The sequence below is a fragment of the Bos indicus genome, chromosome 2 (genome assembly GCF_029378745.1).
Source record: "Bos indicus isolate NIAB-ARS_2022 breed Sahiwal x Tharparkar chromosome 2, NIAB-ARS_B.indTharparkar_mat_pri_1.0, whole genome shotgun sequence".
Classification (NCBI taxonomy): Eukaryota; Metazoa; Chordata; class Mammalia; order Artiodactyla; family Bovidae; genus Bos; species Bos indicus.
The window spans coordinates 24,221,825-24,244,963 of NC_091761.1; the positions used below are offsets into that span (position 1 = coordinate 24,221,825).

A 23,139-nucleotide genomic window follows, 5' to 3' on the forward strand; every position below is an offset into this window, starting at 1 on the left:
GCCCGTTCCCACCAGCCAGAGTGAAAAGCCTGACAGCTCACAGGGCATGAGGCAGATGACTCAGACAGGTCTTAACTTGGTAGTAGGAAAAATTAACCCTAGACTAAACACTGCCTCAGTTTAACAAAGCTTACTCAGAAAGAGACAGATAACCTGAATAGCCAATTAAAGAAATTGGATTTGTAGCTTAAAACCTTCCCACAAAGTCAACACCAGGTTCAAATGCCTTCATATGAGAATTTTACCAAATATTTAAAGAAGAAATAATACCAGTGGTATACAAACTCTTGCAGAAAATTAAAGGGAAAATACTTTCCAAGATTCTATACAGCCAGTATTAGTCTGATAACAAAACTCAGACAAAGATATTATATATATATATAAAAAAACAACTGTGGACCTATAGTCTTTATACAAAGATGCAAGAATTCTCAACAAAATTTTAGCAAATTGATCCAACAATGTATAAGATGGATAATACATTCTGACTGAATAGGTTTTGTCCTAGGGAAGCAAACCTGGTTCCAGCATTCAAAAATCAGTCTGTGTAACTCACCGTATTAATAGACTAAGAAAGGAAAACCATGTGACCATCTCAACAGATACAGAAAAAACACTGATAAAATCCAGTTTCCGTTCCTGATAAATACTCTCAAAAACTAGGAAGTGGTGTGAAAGGGCATCTCAAAAAACCCAAAACTAACAAATAAAACCTACCACTATCATCACAGTTAACAGCAACGACCAAGTGCTTTTCCTCTAAGATCAAGAAAACAGCAAGGATGCCTGCTCTGACCATTTCAATTGAACATCGTATCAGAGGTTCTAGCTAGTGCAATAAGGCAAGACAAAGAATTTAAACTTATCCATATTGGAAAGGAAGAAGTAAAACTTTATCCCCAGATGACATGGTCATCTATGTAGAAAATCCTGTGGACTCTACAAAAGAGCTATTAGAACTAAAAGTGATCATTTGTACTTCCACATCCTAGCAAGAAAAACTGGAAACTGAAATTTTAAAAGCATTCTAGTGCTTTTAAATTATATTATAAAATGTCATTTATAATAGCATTAAAATTAATACTTAGAGATAAGTATGACAAAATTAGTGTACGGTATTTATTTTTAAAAGTTACAAAATGTTGCTGACAGTAATTATGAAAGACCAAAATAAATGGAAAGATAACATGTTCATGGATCAGAAGTCTCAAAATTATTAATATGCCAGTTTCCCCCAAACTGATCTACAGATTCAATGCTAACATCCCCATCAGGATGGGCTGAAGGGAGGGATTGCCAAGGGGCATGAAGAAATATGGGGGGGATGCATATTTGTCTTAATGTTGTGATGATTTCATACGTATATACTCTTAATGGCTAATTTTATGTGTCAACTTGACTGGGTCACAGGGTTCCTAGATTAAACATTATTTCTGGGTATCTCTGAGGGCATTTCTAGGTAAGATTAGCATTTGAATCAGGGGACTCAGTACCATCGGTTTCCCTTGTTTTCAAGTCTTCAGATTGAATTACACCACTGGGTTTCCTCGGTCTCCAGCTTGCAGATGAAAGATCGTGGGACTTCTCAGCCTCCACATCAATTTCTAAAAAGAAAGGAAGGAAGAAAGAAAAAGAAATGATAATGAGAAAATATATAATTGGTTCTGTTGCTGGAGAATATGACTAATACAATACATAAGGAAAACATCAAATTATACTTTAATTTTTAGTTTAGTGCATATCATTTATACTTCAATAAAGCTTTTTTTTTTTTAATCAAGAGAACCAATAAAATACACACATATTATCTAGCCTGAAAAAAGATACATGGTAGAGTTACCACCATCCTCTCAGCCACGGCAGACATGGCCAATCGATTTCACGGTGATTCAGACAGCCGCTAACAGAGTCAGGCCTTAAGATAATCTCTATCTTGCATGTCTGACCCAAGTTAGCCACCTTATTTTATAAAACTGAGGCCCAAGTGCAGAACAATTAGTAACTAAACTGAAACTAGTATTGATGTCTCTGTGGTGCTAGTGCAATGTGCTTTTCACAACATAAGTTTCAGAAAACTGGAGTAGGGAGAAACTGAAACCACAGTCTAATAAAGAGAGACTTGCAGAAGACTGTGAGGTAAAAAAAATCAAAGATTTTAATGGGATGCGACCTTTTGAAGAATGTCAGTGAAGTGTTGTAGTGCTGATTCAAAATAGATCTATTTTTCATAACACTAATAATATTTTCATGCAAAGGAAAGATGTGCCCACAAGAAAATTAATGTAATTCTTATTTTTATATTTTTAATAATGAAATGTTACAATGACTCATACTCTTTTTGACTTACCATGAAAGTGATTCTTAAGACCTGATAACTATCCTCTTTGCAAATAAGGCCAAGAAGCAAAATGATGTAAGAGTACAGAAAATGTAAGCCAATAAAATTATATGTAAATACACAGAAATGATACTAGTCCTGATGAGAAAATACATCATTAATTTGGGGCACAAGTATTCCTCTTTAAAAGCAATGATTATTTAAAAGCTATCTGTAAGCCATGTGTTCATTTAATAATAATCACATGTGCCTACAAAGATAAAGACAGATTACTCGCTGATGGCAAACACTGAACAAGTCCATAGCCTTTGGGTCTGCCTTTTCAGTGTTACTCCTACTGTGAGTTCCCCACGGGCAGCAGCTAAGCTTTCTCATCTTCGTATTGTCAGAGCTAGCAGAGTCACTGACACATTATCAGTCTTTTCTTCTTGCTTCCTGGCTCTCAGCATGTGAGATAATAAATGTCCCTGTTGTTCCAGCCAGTGAAGTAGAAGTTTCCTTACTTGAAGTCAAGGGCATCAGTGTGGACACAACCACTGAGCTGAGTCTCAGTTTCCTCAGCTCCAGAAGAAGAAGAGCACAATCTGCCTTCTAGGGTTTTGAGGGCAGTAAATGAGATAATGCATTTACCACTTCTTGCACAGGATCTGTCTCAGGAAGTGCTAAATAACTGTGAGTTCCCTTCCTCTTCTCGTTTCCCTTTCTCTCTTGTGGAATTTTCAATGTAAATATTAGAGACACAAGGTTCAACACACTGGAAGCTTACAGACGTGTCATTCTGTTATGTCACCTGCTAAACTCGATGCCACCTATTTTGAGAGAACTCGTTTTTACATTAACTTTCACTGATTTTCTCTCTAATTTGTGTTACTGTTAAACTCACCAAAGGATTTAGTCCAGGAAACAGAAGAAGGTTTATGAATGAAAACCTAAATTTGCACTAGGCAAGCAACAAAGAAAACAGCTGAAAAGAGTGTTCCTCCCAGAGAAGTGGTGAGGGGTAATATAATGGAGGGAATGAGGAGTTACAAACTGCTAGTGTACAATAAGCTTAAAGGATATATTGTACAACATGGGAAACGTAGGCAACATTTTACAGCAACTGTAAGCAGAGTAAACCTTGATTGTACCCCTGTGATTTATATAATATTATACATCAACTATACTTCAATTAGGAGGAGGAGGAGAGGAGGGGGACTCTTCCTCTCAAATACTAAGCCATTTTGCTGGTAGTCCAGTCGCTGCAACCCACGTTCACTCCATCATAATTTTCAAAAATTTTGCACTTAGAAAATGTTAAATTTATAGGAAAGTTGTAAGCACAAAGAATAATAATACTAAGAACACTCATATACTCTTTACCCAGACTCACCTATTGTCAACATTTTGCCCATTTGCTTTATCATTGTTTCTCTCTCTCGAAATCTCTCTCCATCTTCATATACATTTTTTTTTTTTTTCTGAATCATTTGAGGGTAAGTTGGTGATGATTCCTACAATGTTTTCTGTTATGTGCTCAGTTGCTCAGTTGGGTCCAACTCTTTGGACTCTATGGACTATAGCCTGCCAGGCTCCTCTGTCCATGGATTCTTCCAGGCAAGAATGCCAGAGTGGGTTGCCATTTACTTCTCCAGGGGATCTTCCCAACCCAGAGATTGAACCTATGGCTCTTGTGTCTCCTGCACTGGCAGGCGGATCCTTTACTGCTGAGCCACCTGGGAAGCCCCTTTCCCATTATAATACGTTTTAATTTTAAATTTTGTTTTAGAATTTAAACACTATAAAAATAGATACTTGTATATGGTTCAAAATCCAAAGTGTACAAAAGAGGATAGAGCTAAAAATAGGTCTTTCTCCCATCACTATGCCCTAGACACCCTAAGTCTCAGAATGAGAACTTAAAGTTCAAAAAGGAATGTATCTTGAGATTCTCCGAATTCATTTTCTTTCGCAGTTACAGGAAAACTTTCATATATCCAAAACAATTGTGAAAATTATATCTTCCCAAAAGAAAAAATCCAAGAAACCTAATACCTATCAGAACCCCTCAGAAGCCACTGCTCTTTCTGGTGCTGCAAAGGTTTGAGACTTTTGGCTTTACTTAGCCATTTACTTATTCATACATTCATTCATTCATCTACCAATCCTTTACTGAGTCCCAGGCCCTGTGCTAGGGTGACATATTGTATTTCCAACCTTGTCCATCCTACAGCTCTTTTCACGGTATGATTCTGACAACCCTTCCATAGAGAGGTGCATCTATGTTCCCTGCCTGACTTGTGACCATAGCAGAAGTGACATCATTTATGTGACTTCCCAAGGGTCAGGTCATAAAAGGTAATACAACTTCTTCCATCAGGCTCTCTTGGGATGCTCATTTTTGGAATCTAGATATCATTATGTGAGGAAGCCCCAGCTGCCCTGTGAAGAAGCCCATAGGGAAAGGAACTGACAGTTTTCACCAACTTGTCAGCCACGTGAGTGAGCTGCACTGGAAGAGGACACTCCAGTGGAAGTCATCACTTCAGTGGAGACCCAGTGGAGCCACCCTAGCTGAACTGCATGAGCAAGGACAAGCTGTCTCCTGAATCATGTCCATGCTGTGAATGTGTGAGCAAATGAAATCTTTTGTGTTGTTTTAGCCTTCTAAGTTTTGGAGTATTTTTCCCATAGTTAACCAGAATAGCTGGGTACAGAGGATGCAAAGGAAGAGATCTATCACGTAGGGTACTTGCTTTCAAGAACCTCATACACTAGTGGAGAAGGTAAGCAAGTCAACAAAACTAGTTAAATACCATATAATGAGGACTTTCTATATAAATACCATTCCTATATAAAATTTTAAGAGTTGGGAAACATTATCTGAATATAATGGAGACTCAGAAGGACTTGAAGAAAACAAAAGCTGGCTTAGGTCTTAAAGGATGAGTAGGAGTTCATCAGATAGAGCAAGAGGTCTCGTGGATCACTGCAGTGTTACAGGACTTGGCTGCTGCTGCTGCTGCTAAGTCGCTTCAGTCGTGTCCGACTCTGTATGACCCCATAGACGGCAGCCCACCAGGCTCCCATCCCTGGGATTCTCCAGGCAAGAACACCAGAGTGGATTGCCATCTCCTTCTCCAATGCATGAAAGTGAAAAGTGAAAGTGAAGCAGCTCAGTCGTGTCCAACTCTTAGTGACCCCATGGACTGCAGCCTACCAGGCTCCTCCGTCCATGGGATTTTCCAGGCAAGAGTACTGGAGTGGGGTGCCATTGCCTTCTCTGACAGAACTTGGCAGTAGACTGTAAATCAGGGTGGTGAGGAAGGCAGGGGTAGGATAAAATCAGAGAGAAGGAAGGACTTAAAGATGTTGGTTAGAATGAGGACTGGGAGGAAGCAGGAAATGGGGAGGCTCAGAGAGGGAGAGAGCAGGAAATACATGAGGCCACAGGATCACTGAAGTTACTGCGTAGGATGGGGTCGTCAGAGAGTGCAGAACCAAGATCCATGCCTGATTCTGCCTCTGACATGGGAGCATTGTGAGCTTTAGGAGCCTGGGAGAATGTCTCTGTCAATGGAAGGGTTGAAATTTAGGAGCTTTAAGGCCCTGTCCAATTTTGTGGGGCTAGTGGTAAGTAATCTGCCTGCCGATCCAGGAGACAAGGGTTTGATTCCTGCGTCGGGAAGATCTCCCCAAGGAGGAAACGGCAACCTCTCTGAGCCTCCCCATTCTCTGCTTCCTCCCAGTCCTCATTCTAACCAATACCCTTAAGTCCTTCCTTCTCTCTGATTTTATCCTACCCCTGCCTTCCTCACCACCCTTATATACAGTCCACTGCCAAGTCCTGTGACACTGCAGTGATCCACCAGACCTCTTCTCTATCTGATGAACTCCTACTCATCCTTTACGTCTAAAGGTCAGGGCTTCTCAAAATGAAGTCCCATAGAGTCAGGATGCCTGGGTACCTGCTAATCTGTATTATATCTGTTCCCCAGGTTATCCCAGTGCCAATTATGTTTCAGAAACATTATCATACGAACAGAATGAAATTAAACTTCTCATACTTTTGGTTTCATTGCATAAAATAAAGAACAAAGGAATGTTTGCATTCTGTGGAAAATACTGTAGAAATATAAAACTGTGTAAGATTTCTTTTAAATACCACACCAGTTTATAGTTTTACACGAACTGTAAACTGATTCTTTTCCCTTTAGATAAGAAAGTAGGGCCTCCCTTTCCCTTTTCTCTTAAGGAAGCAAACTTATTCCACCGGAAGGGCCAGTAAAGTGCTATCCTTGACATGGGGAACTGAGACTACTCCTGGAAGACTTGCAAGCCCCAGGGAGGGAGGGTGGTGAGTAATTCAGGATGGAAATGTTGCAACCTACTGCCTAACCCTCTCTAGCTGGAGAGCCACTGAAAGCATCTGCCTTTTGTTTCTGGTATACATGGCAAAAAATACCAACAACTTCTAGAATCGTCTAAACAATTGGTCTTATAGAGATGAGGGTGACTGATTTCATCGGCTGGTACAGAAGCTGAATCATGGGAGGAATCTTCTGGAGGAGAAAATCAGAGCCTGGACAAGCTTCTAGAAATCAGGCAAGAAGAAACAGAGCAGAGGCAAGACCTGCTTTTCAAATGTTAATGAGTGCTCTTAATCAGATAACGTGGCTCTCATCAAGCCTTCCACTCCCATACACCCTAGTTTGGGGCTGAGCTAGACTGGCATGTGCCGGATTAAACTCAGCCCGGATCTCATCCAAGGGCAGGCCTGGTGTTTCATCTTTTAAATCACCAGGAGAATTGTAAATAACCGAATTTAGGAAATATAAATTCCCCCACCTCCCTTAATCTCAACAAACTCAGAGTAGCATGCATGTGTCTACTTGGCCCCAAAGATTCAGCAGTTAGCTGAAAAATTATCAGATCCTTTAAGAAAAAGGAAATCAGAGAAAGATGGAAAGAGAATGGAAAAAGGAGAACAGTGAGTGGAGATGGACCATTTCCAGACAGTGCCTTCCTGGGGTTCACCTGTGTGGGGTCCTTTGAGCAGTAACGTGAAAATGAACCGGAAGCCCCTGAAGGGCAAAGGAGACCCTGCGGGGCAGGAAGCACTGTGTGCTGGCCCAGGGCCCCCCTGCTCTGCCGCTAGGAGGTCTGTGCCTCACTGCGTATTCCTGAGGATCACTGAGCTCTGGCAGCATCCTCCTTTCCTCCCCCAAGTGGTGCCTGATACTGCTGGTCCAACCTTCCCCTCCCTCCAACAAAAGGTCCAGGGCCGTGGCCCCTTTTGTAAGGCACTTACAAAATTTGTAAGGAATTTGTGGTTTATAGGAAGAAGACACCCCTAGGTGTAAAAACACAAACCCCAAAGAGATAAGGACCTACAGCATATATTTTAGCTCCTTTCCCCCCCTGATCTGTAGTACTTCTAAAAGATTTATTAAAATCCAAAAGGACAGAACGATGAGGGGTGTTGCCTAATCTCAATCTCTTCCCTTACCCCAACTTTTTTCAAGGTTTTATGACATACTTGACATATTTGTTCTGTGATGATTTTGGTAAATCCAAATTTATGTTAATACCAAGAAAAAAAAAAAAACAACTCTTCCAACCTGTAGGATACCAAAACCAGGGCTGACTTTATCCCGTTAGTCAACAGACAGGCTCAGGAAGCCACTGAGGGTGGGATCGCCAGGAGGAACAAGGGGACTCAGCCTTTCTTCACCACCTGAGTCCATTCCGGGCCTGACAAGCTCCCTAAACACCAAAAGGGAAAACAACTTCACAAGATATTGCCAGGAAGATGAAGAACAATGTTCATGTATTTTATGTCCATGGCGTAAAGCCATATTGGAAGTTTCTTTTTTCCTGCATTATTAAGGACTGGTCCTTGAGATAAGCCTCTGTACCTCAAAAAAAGGAGACCCAGATCTCCTAACACTGAAGGGCTTACAAGATGGCCAGGGTTGAGTACCACCTCGGAGAAAGCAAAGCAACCATATCAGGGCATGAAAAAAAGGAAAGGATCTTTTTTTTCAAGGTCCTCCCATGGATTTTAGCATCTCGTGCATACAAGTAGTTTACAAAGTTTAATAACACAAGTCTTAACAATGAAAAAGACAGTCTCCTGCTCCCTTCCCCCACCTGTCCTTTTCAGCTATTTCTTATATTTTCCCCTGGATATAAGCTTATACTGCTATTGATTTATCCATTTGGGACATGACATATTGGCTTCCTGCTGTGTTAGAAGAATTACATCAGTCTCCCTATTTTGCCTTCCCTTATTCTTCCAATATAGATAAATTCTGATTTTTATCAACAGTTCACATGTACATTATTAGAGATTGTTGCCACTGAGGAGAGAAATGAACTGAAGTTTGATTTCCTTGGTTTTCTGGCATTGAGAAGCCCTGGGCCATTGCAATTCCTGTTCTTCTGAACAGAACCTGTTTTTATACCTCTAGGGTGTTTACCCACAGTTTCTGAGATTTCAAAGTGGTGTAACACGGCATGGATCTTTTCAAATTCACAGGGAAATTTTCTGGTATCGTTTCTTTGCCAATTCTTTCACCTTGTTCTTTTCCTCCTCTCTTTCTGGAATTCCTATTGGATTACAGTTGGCTTTCTGAGACCAATTCCTTTATTTATTCTTATCATTTTTTCCTTCCTGGGCATTTTTGTCTTTTGATTCATCTTTCTGGGAGATCATTCCACTGTATCTGCTAAGTGTTCCTTTTTTTTAGCTCTTCTATTTTTAATTTCTGAGAGATTCTCTTCCTTGTGCTTTGCTCATTCCTGGATTAAAGATCCTGCTTCTGATTAGTGGGTGCCACACCACTTCTTATCTCCCCCAAAATAGTAAATATATGTTGTGCGTGTTGGCGAAGTTTTATCCTTCTCCCCTGCATTGTTTGGGTTTCCTCCTAAATCTTTTCCCTGCTGGAATCATTCTGGACTCTTTCATCTTGGAGGCTTTCCTCCAGAATCAGGTGAATTCTCCATGTCCATCTACATTGAAGATCCAAAAATCTGATTCATGGGTTTACTCTGAGGTGTGTGAGCAGGGCTTGTCAGATGGCAGATTTCACTGATGGGGACCAGGTGGTGGGGATTCCTGAGCCCTTTTCAGGGTGGGATCCCAAATGGCATTCTTTGCAGGTCTTTTCTCTGCAGCCACTCGGTTCTCTGGGGTCTCTTTTATAAGGATACTAATTCCATTTATGAGGGCTCCACTCTTACAACCCAAGCACCTTCCCAAGGCCCCACCTCCAAATACCATTATATTGGGGGTTAGAATTTAACATATGATTCTGGGGGACACAACCATTCAGTCCATGGCAGGAAGGGACATTCTAGTTCCCTTTGTGTCCTTACCCTACCTTTACTTTAGATGGTCATTCTTAGATGATCAACTTCTCACTTTCCAACTTAAAATAGACTTATGCTTCCTGATGCATTCTAAAGTCAATAATCACTCCCCACAAAAAAAGTGCAATGTTTTCCTATAATATTTTGCCCCTTTGTAAACTAAGATTTGATGCATATTTCACCTGCTGAACATTGACCCCCCCCCCGCCATAAGGGCTTAGGATCGTCTCCACTGTTCTAAGGGCCACAGAAGATAACACAATGCCCAGCACATTCCATATCACAACCCTTAGGAGCTGCAAAAGATCTTAAGTTTATTTGGCCTAATCTTCTTTTACAGATGATCTAAGTAAGCCCAAACAAGATGAAATTATTTACCCAAGATTCTGAGGAAGAGGTTAAGCAAAAACTTGACCTGTACCTTTCAACTCAGAACTGGCACCCTCCATTCTTCCATGCAGCCCAGAACAGGTGTTCAGAAGTATCTCATGTCTACATCATGACCTATTCATCCGTGTCCTCCCCATCATAGCCCAACTTTCTCTTTTCTTTTTAAATGCAATTGTTTTAACAACAATAATACTTAACATAAACTGAACAGTTAATTACATCTAAAGGAAAGAAAGCTAGGACATAAGATATTGGATGAATAACTACCTACCCACATATAACACTCAATCAACAAGACTCTCCATCAATATTTCTATCATTGGAAAAGACCCTGATGCTGGGAGGGATTGGGGCAGGAGAAAAAGGGGACGACAGAGGATGAGATGGCTGGATGGCATCACCGACTTGATGGACGTGAGTTTGAGTGAACTCCGGGAGTTGGTGATGGACAGGGAGGCCTGGTGTGCTGCGATTCATGGGGTCACAAAGAGTTGGACACGACTGAGTGACTGAACTGAACTGACTGACTGACGCTGTCATAAAGGGTGTCACAGGTCTGCACATTTTATGCCCCTGGAGGCAGACAGCTTTGTGCACCTAACAGAGTCTTTTTTTAACTTGACAAAACTAGCCCCAACTAACCTCTATGCTCGTTGAGTGCTGCCTTCGCTAGGGTCACCTGAGTGAGTTTAGATTCGAACACCTGACTGCAGGAGATTCTGATCGTTTGCTTTTGAGTCTCACCCAAATGGACTTGCCCCGTATGACTGTTACTGGCTGGAGCGAGAACCAAACTCAGGTTCAACTGCTCATCTCTGAAAAATCAATGTTCGAGAGCCAAGCGTTGGTGGAAAAAGGAAAATGTTTTATTCAGGAAGTCACCAACCTGGGAAGATGGCAGACTAGCATTCCAAAACCATCTCCCAGGTGTCAGTTAGAGGACAAAAGGCTTTAAAGGGGAGTTTCAGGTGGAGGGCTACATGAGGAGCAGCACAGTCAGCTCCAACAGTCATCTTGAAATGGGTCATGCGGTGGTCTGCTCAGCATCACCTTGGATGGATTACTTTAAGCAGCTAATCTTCAGTTCCAGGGTAGGTGTGTTCCCATTTCACTGAAGCCAGTTCTTGTGACTGCAAGATGGAGCAGCTTATGTCATAGCTACAGTTTGGTCATCATGCAGTTAGCTTTTTCTTTCTGGAAGTGATTTGAGTATCTACAAAACAACTCACAAAAGTGCCTCAGACACTGTTATCTATGTCCCCCAGGGAGGGAACTAAAGATTCTGTGGCTGCCACATGGCTGATTCACTGTTCAAACTGTCACCAGCTCTCCAGGCCTGACTGCCATCCTTGTCACATGTTCATTTCCTCTTAATCATCAATTCTGGAGTCAGGCTTTTGTGACTCAAGGCAGGCTTTTCTACAAACAAGAGGAGGGCAGTGGACACTCCAGCCCGCAGCAGAGGTTCACTGCAGGCCTACCAAATGCCAGGCCCTTGGGACACAACACGGGCAAAACAAAGCCCCTGCATCTGAGGTGCTTACAGTCTAACAACGATAAGCATTAAAAACAAAAAAAGTAAGTTATACAGTATGGTGGATTGTGAGAAGTGACATGTTGGATTGTGGGAAGTGATGTGGGGTAAAGGGGGATGGGAGTCCTGAGGCAGGTGGTCGGGCAAGGTGACGCTGGCACAAAGACTTGATGGTGGTGAGGGAATGTGCCCAGGAGATGTCTGGGGTGGGGGTGGTGGCGGGGAGAGAGAGGGGTGGCGGGAGGGGAGGGGGGTGATTCCCAGCAGAGGGAACAGTCAGTATGAAGGTCCCCAAGAGAGAGTTCGTCCAATCCATTTGAGAATGGGTGACATATTTGGTGAAAGACTCCTAAGGAAAAGAGAGTTGTCATTCCCTGATTCCAGAGAGAAACAAGAAAAGGAAGCTTCTAGAAAGAAAGGCTGAGAACCTGAGGTACAGAATCTGTAACGGTGGCGTGAGACTGGGAAAACTGGGTAGCCAGAAAAGATAACTGAGGCGAGAAGGCAGCACTTCAGAGTTGGGAAATTGCTGCCAGGATGATTCCCCTTGGGGCTGAACCTCACACTCCTTTGCATTCCCGTCATCTGTGGCAGAGCAGGAAAGGCAACCCGCCTGCAGAGCGCAGGGACGACTGGCACACGGCCCTTCTTGCGCTATGTGTGGGGAAGGACTGGAGTCAACCCGAGAGCTGTGCTGTGCGGTCTGCGGCAAATTTGTCCTTGAATTTATTTCTAAGAAGGGGGATGCACCTCAAAGAAAAGTTTAGCGATATTTTTTTCTATTCATCGGTTTATTCGGTCTGCTTAAAACCCAGTCAAATGAATTATGGAGTCTGAAAAATGCATGTGTGGCTAAGACATCGAGGCATGAGGGGAAGCTGTAACCTGGCGGTTGAACTAAACGGGAGTATAGTGCATATGTGTGTGTCTTTTATCAAGATGATGTTAATGGGGTGGGAGGAATGGGTATTAATAGAGCCTACAGATATACAAACCTTTTAAGAAGGTATTTATATACATTCCAGTGTGATATTGAATTGCATCAGGCTTTTTTGGTTGAAGTAACAGAAAGCACTTCAAACACTTAAGCAGAGTAATTTATTACAAAGCTACAGAGGTAGCTCCTGGAACCTCAGGGCAAGAAATCTGTCAGACATCCTCAAGGAGCCAAAATCTAGAACTAGCAGGTCAGTGGGAACCCAGGAGGCTCCCCAGGGTCCTGCCGTCTCCCACGCTCACACCACTCTGCCACGTGGTCTTCCAGCCCTGTCTCTGTGTGTGTACCCCTCCTCTTCTCTTAGCAGACCTCCTTCCCCATCCTCCACACGGCCTCCCCAGCATGCCTGGATTTACATTACCTCAGTTTCAGCAATAAATAGAGCCGGGGACCAATCTCAATTCCAACGTTGCAGGAAAGATCGGCACTGCTCTGACCAGTGTCTCCGTCGACTCTAAGCAACCACAACCAGTGAGACAACCACTTGTTCCAACAGCTGCCCAGGCGTTTACTGTGACCTCAGGCGGTTTGTCCTAAATCACATTCATGGGGTTCTTTTCAGTAGCCAGTGGTAACCCCGACCCCGCTGGTTAGAGGTGTGTGAGTGCTGTAGTTCTCCTCCCCAACCACCTGCCTGTGCAGAGGGTGTCAGAATGAAGGCAGGTCTCAGGCAGAATACCACCACACTATTTGTGTACATGCCCGGAAGCAAGCACAGAACAGCAGACCAGTGGTTCCTGGACACTCAGAGAAGTACTGAGAGCAACAGACAACAGCTCACATGGGGACTCACTCAAGGCAGGGAGAGGTGACAGCACTCCAACGGCAGCACCAGCTCAGCTCCCAGCTGCATCAGTGGCTGAAGCCTTGGGGACACAGCAGTGCGCAGAACTCCACGAAACCCCCTTCCCAGCGCTTCTCCGAGCTGGGGGAGGGGCATCGTCAGGCGGACTCACTCTAACACCACGCTAATGCCAGGGCACAGGGGCCTTTATACACTTTCTGGCCAACCCACTGTTCACCCATGCGAATCCTCCTGCTCATTAACAGACCCTCAAGTTCCAGAGGGTTGTCTTCTGCCACCTTTGGAGAATAGACTTCTGACCAGGACCCTCCAAATGTGCCTAGCATGCTCTGGAGTGTGGATTCCTGACTAGGGACATCAAATGTGAACCAGCCTACCCTGGATTTAGATGAAAATCAATGAATACACACACTGCAGTGTTTGCAGTAAGGGCCCCTGCCAGATGAATTGGCCTCCTCTAAACGGTTGTCTTGGAAGCTCCCCCATGCCCCACTGCTTCTTACATGTCACTGGCCAGTCCTGTTAGCCAAAGAGTCTGGAAATGCTCTTTATTAACTGGACATATCGCTATCCATAGGGCTTCCCATGTGGCACTGGCATAAAGAACCTGCCTGCCAATGCAAGAGACATAAGAGGCAGACACACGTTCGATCCCTGGGTCAGGAAGATCTCCCGGAGGAGGGCATGGCAACCCACTCCATACCTGGAGAATCCCATGGACAGAGGAGCCTAGGGGGTGATAGTCGGTAGTGTCGCAAAGAGTTAAACATGACTGAAGCGACTTAGCACATCCCTATCTGAACAATACAGGGGTCTCATTACCAAGGAAAAGGAGGGAAGACAAACTGGCTGGGCAGGCAGCCCCCTCTGCTGCACTCACTGATCTAAAGCAAACTGGAGGAGGAAATGGCAACCCACTCCTGTATTCTTGCCTAGAGAATCGCATGGACAGAGGAGCCTGGTAGGCTACAGTCCACAGGGTCGCAGAGAGTCGGACACAACTTCACTTTCACTGTCTCAGTTTCCTTATCTATAAAATAGGATTATCAATATCTACCCTTCCCGTTTCTCAGGGTTTGTGTGAAAATCAAATGAAAACACTTTGAAAACTTAGAAGCCTTGTTCAAACAGAAGACATTATGCTGACAGTTTATATAAGAAACCACAGTGTTGTATAACCATCAAAAGGGTCATTCTTTCAAATCAAAATGTAACCACACATAAGCACTGATGCCTGATTCCCCAAAGCTTATTTGTACTTTCCAGACCAGAAACTGTCATTATTTATTGTCAAGGATCCTTTCTGATGCTTGCTAGTTTATGGGAGGCTGACTGGACATTCGTGGAGGCTACACAAAGTTTTGTAGATTTATTGGGGCTTTCTCTGTGCCGGGCGCTGTGTAGCACATGAATTATCCCACTTAATCCTCACACAGGCTCCAGGGGTGGGCAGTGCTGTTCTCCTCCCAGCCTGCAGATAAGGAAATGAAGACTGAACACCCTCAGCACCTAACACGGGTGAGTGGAGAGCCAGGATTTCAGTCTCAGCCACATCGGCAATGCCTGAGCATCATCCTCCAATTCTAAAATGTCGTAGCTTCCAGGCACCACGTGTAGGGGTAGAGCTGTGTTCCCCTCTCCCCCTCATCCCCTGAAAAATACATGCTGGAGTCTTAACCTCAGTACTGGTGTGTGTGACCTCATCTGGAAACAAGGTCTTGGCAGATGAAATCAAGTTAAGGTGAGGTCACACCAGATTAGAGTAGGTCCTAATCCAATGACTGCTGTCCTTATAAGAAGAGGGAAATTTGGATGAACACACAGGGTTAAAGGCCATGTGAAGGCAGAGGCAGAGACTGGAGCAATACATCTACAAGCCAAGGAAGCCAAGGACTGCCAGCAACACCAGAGGCCATGAGAGATGCCCAGGGAGGTTTTTCCCTCACAACTCCCGGAAGGAACCAGCCCTGCCAACACCTGGATTTCAGACTTGTGGCCTCCAGAATGGTGAGAGAATCAATATCTGTCATTTTTGAGGCACCAAGAGTGTGGTGATTTGTTACAGCAGCTCTGGGGGCCTAACGCCTCATGTGAATATGTGCGGCCCTACAGGGAGCCCGGTGTGAGCTGGTGCTCTCTGCATCCCCGCACAAGTGAGGTCGGGGGCACAGCCTCAGCTTCCCATGGAGGTACCGTCTTTACAGACGGAGCAAGATCCTCCCCAGGCATGCTCCTGGGTCTGCAGAGGCCACCCTGGGGCCGAGGGGCATCTCTGAAGGCACCTGTGAGATGCGGGGCTCAGCCTGAGCAGCTCAGCCGCAACCATGAGGACTGGGCCACATGTTCAGGTCACAAGATCCATTAGGGCTGGGCGAGGGGAGAAGCCTCTGACTTTTCTTTCTATTCTCCTTCTAGTCTGTGGGGAACTAGATCTATTTGCTGGGTGAGGAATCTTGCATTTCCAAGAACCAGCATTTCCTATACTTTCGGCTCATTCCACCTTCAAAAATGTTTGCCAAATCTACATATCACTTGTTTTTTGAAAAGCAGTTTTATAACACTCCCTAAAATGAAAAGCCAGAATCACCTGCCAAGAAAAAAAAGTAAAAGTACTAAAATGTAAATATTTACCTGTTTACTGTCTACATTTCAGGGAGAAGGTGATTGGTAAATTGAAGCAGAATCAACACTATTCTGATAGATACTCAGATACTCAGATCAACTCTACTCAGATAACTTTTGTGAATAGAACTGCTTTGAAAGCACCTGGAAAATATTAAATAACAATACGAAAGAAGTTTATTATTATAAACTTTATTACTGCACTGCTGTGAGGATTCTCAGACCACCACAGAACCACCTGTTTGGCACAACATTCTGTGGACAGAAAATTCCAGAATGGGATAAATCGAATTAGCTTTTAAATACTTAAGTGCCACTCACGTTTAAAAGAACAGATGCTGGCATTTCAAGTCTGAGAAAATTAACAGTGCGGACATCTGCCATCTGTATGACCTTGCTTAAGTGTCACTTTATCACCCCTGATAATAACTGGTGATGTATCTTGTCTTGACTGGAGAAAATAAATAAGACGACTGGGCCAAGAAGAGATCTTTTCATTGTGCTGGTAAGAGGAGAAATCTGGACACCCAGCCAAAGAACACAGGCTAACCTTTGTTCAGAGACTCGCATGAAGAAGAGGGGAAAGGGCTGCTGGGATAAAGAGACACTTGTGTTTGCAGCATGCGGGGGCAGGCGGGGAGCCGCACTCCCCAGCACAGAGCGAGCCTCTACGGCGCTGAGGCTTGACGCAAACAAGTGTGTCTATTCGGGTCTAATATTGCCTTTCCTGGAGTTGAAGGTGAAGACCCCTCCATGGATGCGTCCCAATATGGAAATGGAGGCATGAGGGCCTAGACTGCCAAGCCAGTCACCCAGCTTGGCATGAACTTTTAAGAGTTCGGCCATCGTGAGAAAAACCATGAGAGCTGTGCGTGTCTCCTGCCACCAGCTTTTCCTCTGCATGCTGCCCTTTGCAGGGATAGCGGGCCAAGCAAATGCAGGCTGCTCTCCACAGTAATAACCTCAGGTTAACTGCAAACCATGACTCCAGTGCATAGCAACTCAGAAGAGTACAAAAGACGGGGAATATAACATTTCTTATAAGGGAAAGACGAGTAACACTGTCACATAATAGTGAATCTATAGTGACAGTGATGTGGTGGCCAGAAATAGACGGTTCACTCAACCAGGAACTCCTGAAGAGACTTTTTAACCAAGGGATATTGTTGCTGTTTAGTCGCTTAGTCATGTCCGACTCTTTGCGACCCCATGGACTGTAGCCCGCCAGGCTCCTCTGTCCATGGGATTCTCCAGGCAAGAGTACTGGCTGCTGCTGCTGCTAAGTCACTTCAGTCGTGTCAGACTCTGTGCGACCCCATAGACGGCAGCCCACCAGGCTCCCCTGTCCCTGGGATTCTCCAGGCAAGAACACTGGAGTGGGTTGCCATTTCCTTCTCCAATGCATGAAAGTGAAAAGTGAAAGTGAAGTTGCTCAGTCATGTCCGATTCTTAGTGACCTCATGGACTGCAGCCTATCAGGCTCCTCCGTCCATGGGATTTTCCAGGCAAGAGTACTGGAGTGGGTCGCCATTTCCTTCTTCAGGGGATCCTCTGGACCCAGGGATAGAGTCAGTTTCTTTTGCATTAGCAGCGGATTCTTTACCACTGAGCCACCAGGGAAGCCCAATGAAGAGTGGGGATAAGGAACAAGCCACAGAAGAAAACTGTCACCACCCTGTACTCACTTGCTAGAGCTGCTAGCACAGGTTACCTCAAACTGGGTGGTTTAAACAACTGCAATTTATCATCTCACAGCTCTGGAGTCCAGATGACTAACATCAAGGTGTTAACAGAGTTGCTCCCTTTGAAGATTCTAGCAAAAAATCTGTTCCAGCTCCTCACCTAGATTGGGTTGTTCCTTGGTGTGTGGCAGCAGAGGTTCAGTCTTCACATGGCATTCTCCACGTGTGCATGTGTGCATCCAAATTTCTCCTTTTTATAAGGACACTGGCCATATTGGATTAGGATGACTTCATCTTAACTAATTACATTTGCCAATAATCCCCACTCCAAGTAAGGTCACTTTCTGAGCTTCTGGGGGTTAGGATTTCAACAGAAATTTTGGAGGGACACAAGTCCACCCCTAACACCGTCCTAGGCCCGGAGAGGCAGAGAAGGAGAGATGTGGGAGACCCTGGTCGAAAGCTGAAGCTCAGGAATGCTGCTGTCACAAGTGACACAACAGGGCCTGAAACTGCCACAGCAGGAAGGGGCCTGAGAAGGAAATGTTCTGCCTCCTCTCTCATCCCACCCTCCAGGCACCAAAGCCAATCAGAAAGCAGAGGACGGGGGCCCAGGTGATACAGTTTGGGGAAATCAGCCATTCCTCAGGACAGGGCCGAGAAAGTGGGAGAAAGAAGAAGGGGTAGGCCAGCAGATACCGAGGCGAACAGAGGGAAACCAGCAAAATGAACACCCATGTACCTGACAGAATCAAGGGATCCAAATGGGTTACAGAAAGAAATTGATTTATAAGAATTCTCCAAACTATAACTTAGGAATCTGTGCATTTAGAAAATCCAGAGAAAATTAAGGTGTGCATTCTCTCCCAAGAAAGATCCCCATTTGAAAGTGTCTTCTCTTTAACTGAAAAGGCAGATCAGAGTCGAAGGTTCACATTTCAACAGGAAAAATAAAGGCCCCCGGAGAAAACATCTCCCTGGGTGCACATGCAGAAGACTTTCCTCAAAGCCTCCTCTGATCATCTTGTCACGTCCCTCTGTCCTCCTGACACCTGAGTCACCGGATGTCCCTTCGTCCTGTACTCTGTCAATCCCGTATCTCCATTTCTCTTCTCGTCACCTTGTTTCAGGACCTCCTTGCTTCTCCCTGCAGCCACCCCATCAGGTTCAGTCTTCCAGGCTTGGTCTCCCACAGTCCATCCTGCACCCTGCAGGCCAAGCAGTAAAATTCAGACTTCCTTGCATGATGGTCTAGGCTCTTTGCAATCTGGTCCCTGTCTGCACTTCAGGCCTCATCTCCCCCTTATCCATGCCCCACCCTCCCCTATGGCTCTCCAATAAAACTAACCCACTCTGCCAGGAAAAATGTGAAAAATTTTGAAACAGGTCAAAAATAGATTACTGGATGTTCTGTCTGGTGCAGCCTACTGGGTTATCGTTATCTTTTCTGGTTTTGAGCTATTTTATTTCTGTTGAGTTGTAGACTATTTTATGTTTTATTTCTGTAAGTTGTACGCTAGTGAAAGTTATGTAAATGATTCTTGGCCATGGAAGTGCAAATTGTATCCCTGGAGATGCAATAGATTATCACCCCGTGGTATTGAACCGTTTTGCATCTATTCTTAACATCTTTTCATCATTCCTGATCATTTATAGATGAATGTTGCTTGAATTCTCCTTTGAACCATTTATAACATCATATTGATTTTCTCATTAATTAATGAGTTCAATTAAACCTTTGACAGGTGCTCAATTTATAAATCTATGAGTCAAATTTTATCCTTTTAAATTTTTTATCTTTTAAGAACTCCTAGGGTTCTCTGATTGGGCCACACTCTTTCCTGCCTCCCTTTGTACAAACTGCTGACACTGTTCAGAATACTTTCCCCCAGCTTTGTCTACCTGGTGAACTCCTAGTCATCCTTCAATACTCAGCTAAAGGTTGCCTCTTTTGTGAAGTCTTTCCTGGTTACCCAGTGGATACTCCTGAGTTCAGTGGTACTTTGTACCTGCCTGTATTTCCAAGTTTGGTATATGTGCCAATATCTGCTTTCCATACTAGTTCTGAAATTCCTATGGATAAGGACCATATTCCACTCATCTAGAATATGAATATTTATGCTCCACTCTCCTGGGACAGAGTAGGCACTTAAAAATATTTTATTGTTGTTCAGTCACTCAGTCATGTCTGACTCTTTGCGACCCCATGGACTGCAGCATGCCAGGCTTCCCCATCCTTCATCATCTCCCAGAGCTTGCTCAAACTCATGTCCATCAAGTCAGTAATGCCATCCAACTATCTCATCTTCTGTCATCCCCTTCTCCTCTTGCCTTCAATCTTTCCCAGCATCAGGGTCTTTTCTAATGAGTCAGCTTTTCATATCAGGTGGCCCAAGTATTGGAGCTTGAGCTTCAGCTTCAGCACCAGTTCCTCCAATGAAAGACTGATTTCCTTTAGGATTGACTAGTTTGATCTCCCTGCAATCCAAGCGATTCTCAAGAGTCTTCTTCAACACCACAGATCAAAAGCATCAATTCTTTGGTGCTCAGCCTTCTTTACGGTCCAATGCTCACATCCATACATGACTACTGGAAAAACCATAGCCTTGACTAGATGGGCCTTTGTTGGCAAAGTAATCTCTGCTTTTTAATATTCTGTCTAGGTTGGTCATAACTTTTCTTCCAAGGAGTAAGCGTCTTTTAATTTCATGGTTGCAGTCACCATCTGCAGTGATTTTGGAGCCCAAGAAAATAAAGTCTTCACTGTTTCCATTGTTTCCCCATCTATTTGTCAAGAAGTGATGGGACCAGATGCCATGATCTTGGTATTTTGAATGTTGAGTTTTAAGCCAGCTTTTTCACTCTCCTCTTTCACCTTCATCAAGAGGCTCTTTAGTTCCTCTTTACTTTCTGCCATAAGGGTGGTATCATCTGCATTTCTGAGATTATTTATATTTCTCCCAGCAATCTTGATTCCAATTTACTGAATACTTATTCAGTACCTTTACCTGGGTGTCCTTTTAATCTTCACAATGACCTTATGAAGTAGGTAATATTTGTCTCCCTTTTATGCGTGAAGAAATTGAACTTAGACAGGGTAACTGTAATTGCCTGGGATTACACAGCTTTGCGGAGAAGGCAATGGCAACCCACTCCAGTACTCTTGCCTGGAAAATCCCATGGACGGAGGAGCCTGATAGGCTGAAGTCCATGAGGTCGCTAAGAGTCGACACGACTGAGCAACTTCACTTTCACTTTTCACTTTCATGCATTGGAGAAGGAAATGGCAACCCACTCCAGTGTTCTTGCCTGGACAATCCCAGGGATGGGGGAGCCTGGTGGGCTGCCATCTATGGGGTCGCACAGAGTCTGACACGACTGAAGCGACTTAGCAGCAGTAGCAGCAGCAGCACACAGCTTTGGGAGAATCTGACCAAGTAGCTGTGCCTCACAATGTTGTACTGTTTGTTAATTCAGCAAGTCTATGGCCCTCAGGCCCTCCTGAAGTTATACTTAAACAGAAGAGCCATGACTTAGAAAATGAAGTGTTGACTTCTGAGTTTTGTTTTTTATCAAGAGATATTTTAACCAGCTTGGGACAATGAAGAGCAAAATGATTTCCAATGCCTTAACTTCTCTCTCCTAATAAATTAGCCAAAACATATTAACCAAGGAGAATTGGCTATCCAGATGAATTCCTGGTTATTATTACACACTGCAGCTTAAATGAAAATTGCCCTTTTGGGCTCACATGAACAGCACAGTACTTGGCACACACAGGTGCCCAGCAGGGAAAATTCACCTATGGGTGTGTTGCACAGGGATGTTCACAATGCAGGGGCCAGCTGTCCGGGGAGCAGCCCAGGGAGCCCCACCCCTATTTCTCCTGGCACATCTCTGCTGGCCAGCGTGCTCCTGCCAAGGGCACTTCTACTATCAGGGCTGCCTCTGGGATTTGGAGTTGACAGAAGCCTCTGGAGCATTTTTTAAAATTTAAAATTGCTCAACTTTGCTGAGCGGGTGAAGAGTGAAATAAAGACTGCTTCACCACCTGGGTAAGTGCCAACTCCTTCCTTAAGGTAACCCGGGCAATCTGACCTCCACTCTCAGGGGTGAGGCAAGCAGAGTGCATTGCCATAACAAGGGAAATGACAGGAAAGGCTGTGCTGGGCTTTGATTACCTGCAGTGGTGTGATTACGGTACCTTTGATGTTGATAATCCGCCCACGGCCCTTCATCTCAGCGCCTGTCCTTGGAAGTTTGGACTCAGGCAAACCAGGGTAATCACCTTCAGCTCCAGATTGTGCCGGGGGGCCAGACTGCATCGAGTCTTGGGGAGCAGCGAGTCCAGGCGGCTGCAGCTGCATTTCCCCCCAGTGCCAGGAAAGGTTCTAATTCAAAAACAAATGTATTTATCACTCCCAACCGCTCCACAGGGCAGGGCATCCTGCCTCTGGGTGGAGTGTCAGTATGCAGTGGGAACAGTGGCAGGCGGCCAGCGGAAATTTCACATTTCACCAAGGTTCCTGCCACTCTGCAGTGGTCCTGCAGACCCAGCATCACCCAGTGGAGAGAGTCCAGCCTCCCAGCCAGCCCTGGAGACACAGGCACCAGGCCAGAGCCAGGCCCTCAAACTGCCAGCCAGCCAACCCCTGCCACTGGAGGCCGAGCCCTGAGACTCAGCCATCCCCACCTGGTGACTAAGGTTCTTTCTAAGCCAGGAGTGTGGGCCAAGGGGGAAATCCACCAGGAGCAGGCAAGGGGCGGTCTGTCTGGATCCCCACGACATACGTGTGTGAGAACCCTGTGTAAGAAGCCCGAGGCTTCTTCTGCTTTAAGACAAGGTTGCCTTTAGCTGGGGGGCCGTCAGGCCACCTGGACATCGTCCAGAGAGAAAGAAAGGAACTGCAGACAGCTGCAGTTCTCCAGTGTGCCGGCCTCCAGGCTGCTGCCCGGTCCAGACTCCGCCAATCCAGGTTTTACCACTGCTGGTGATCTTTCCACCACAGACTAGAGTTTCTCTCTCTCCAACTGGACACTCTCCTGGAAGAAGTGCACACCCTCTGTGCCATACCTGGTTCTTCCTGGACCCACCTGTCCCTTCTCAACATTCTCTCCTTCAGATGCCTCACTCACCAGCCCCCACTCCGTGAGCAGGCCATGCACTTTCATAGCCCCCCAAATAGCCTTTAACTTGCTGCTCATGTTCAGGCCAGCTCCAATGTCATCTCCTAGGTGGGGGCTCTCCTACATTTTCTACCCACATCCACAGAGAACTCGAATGCCTGCCTCCCTTCATAGTCCTTCATAGCTGTATGTACCTACCCCTAGCGTAACAGTAAACCACATTGGAGCTGATTCACTGATTACAAGTCCACCCCTCTGATTATGAGCTCAATCCAAGTAAGGGCTCCT

The 23,139-nt window shown here is 44.7% G+C and overlaps 1 long non-coding RNA gene across 1 annotated transcript; it reads right to left on the reverse strand.

The window, feature by feature from the left end:
• Positions 1-1,105: 1,105 nt before the first annotated feature.
• On the reverse strand, positions 1,106-22,272 carry LOC109576387 (uncharacterized). The gene is made up of 2 exons (XR_002183374.2): positions 21,929-22,272; positions 1,106-1,604 (listed from the first exon to the last, which is right to left on the reverse strand). It is a non-coding gene; the product is annotated as an uncharacterized lncRNA (long non-coding RNA).
• Positions 22,273-23,139: the final 867 nt, after the last annotated feature.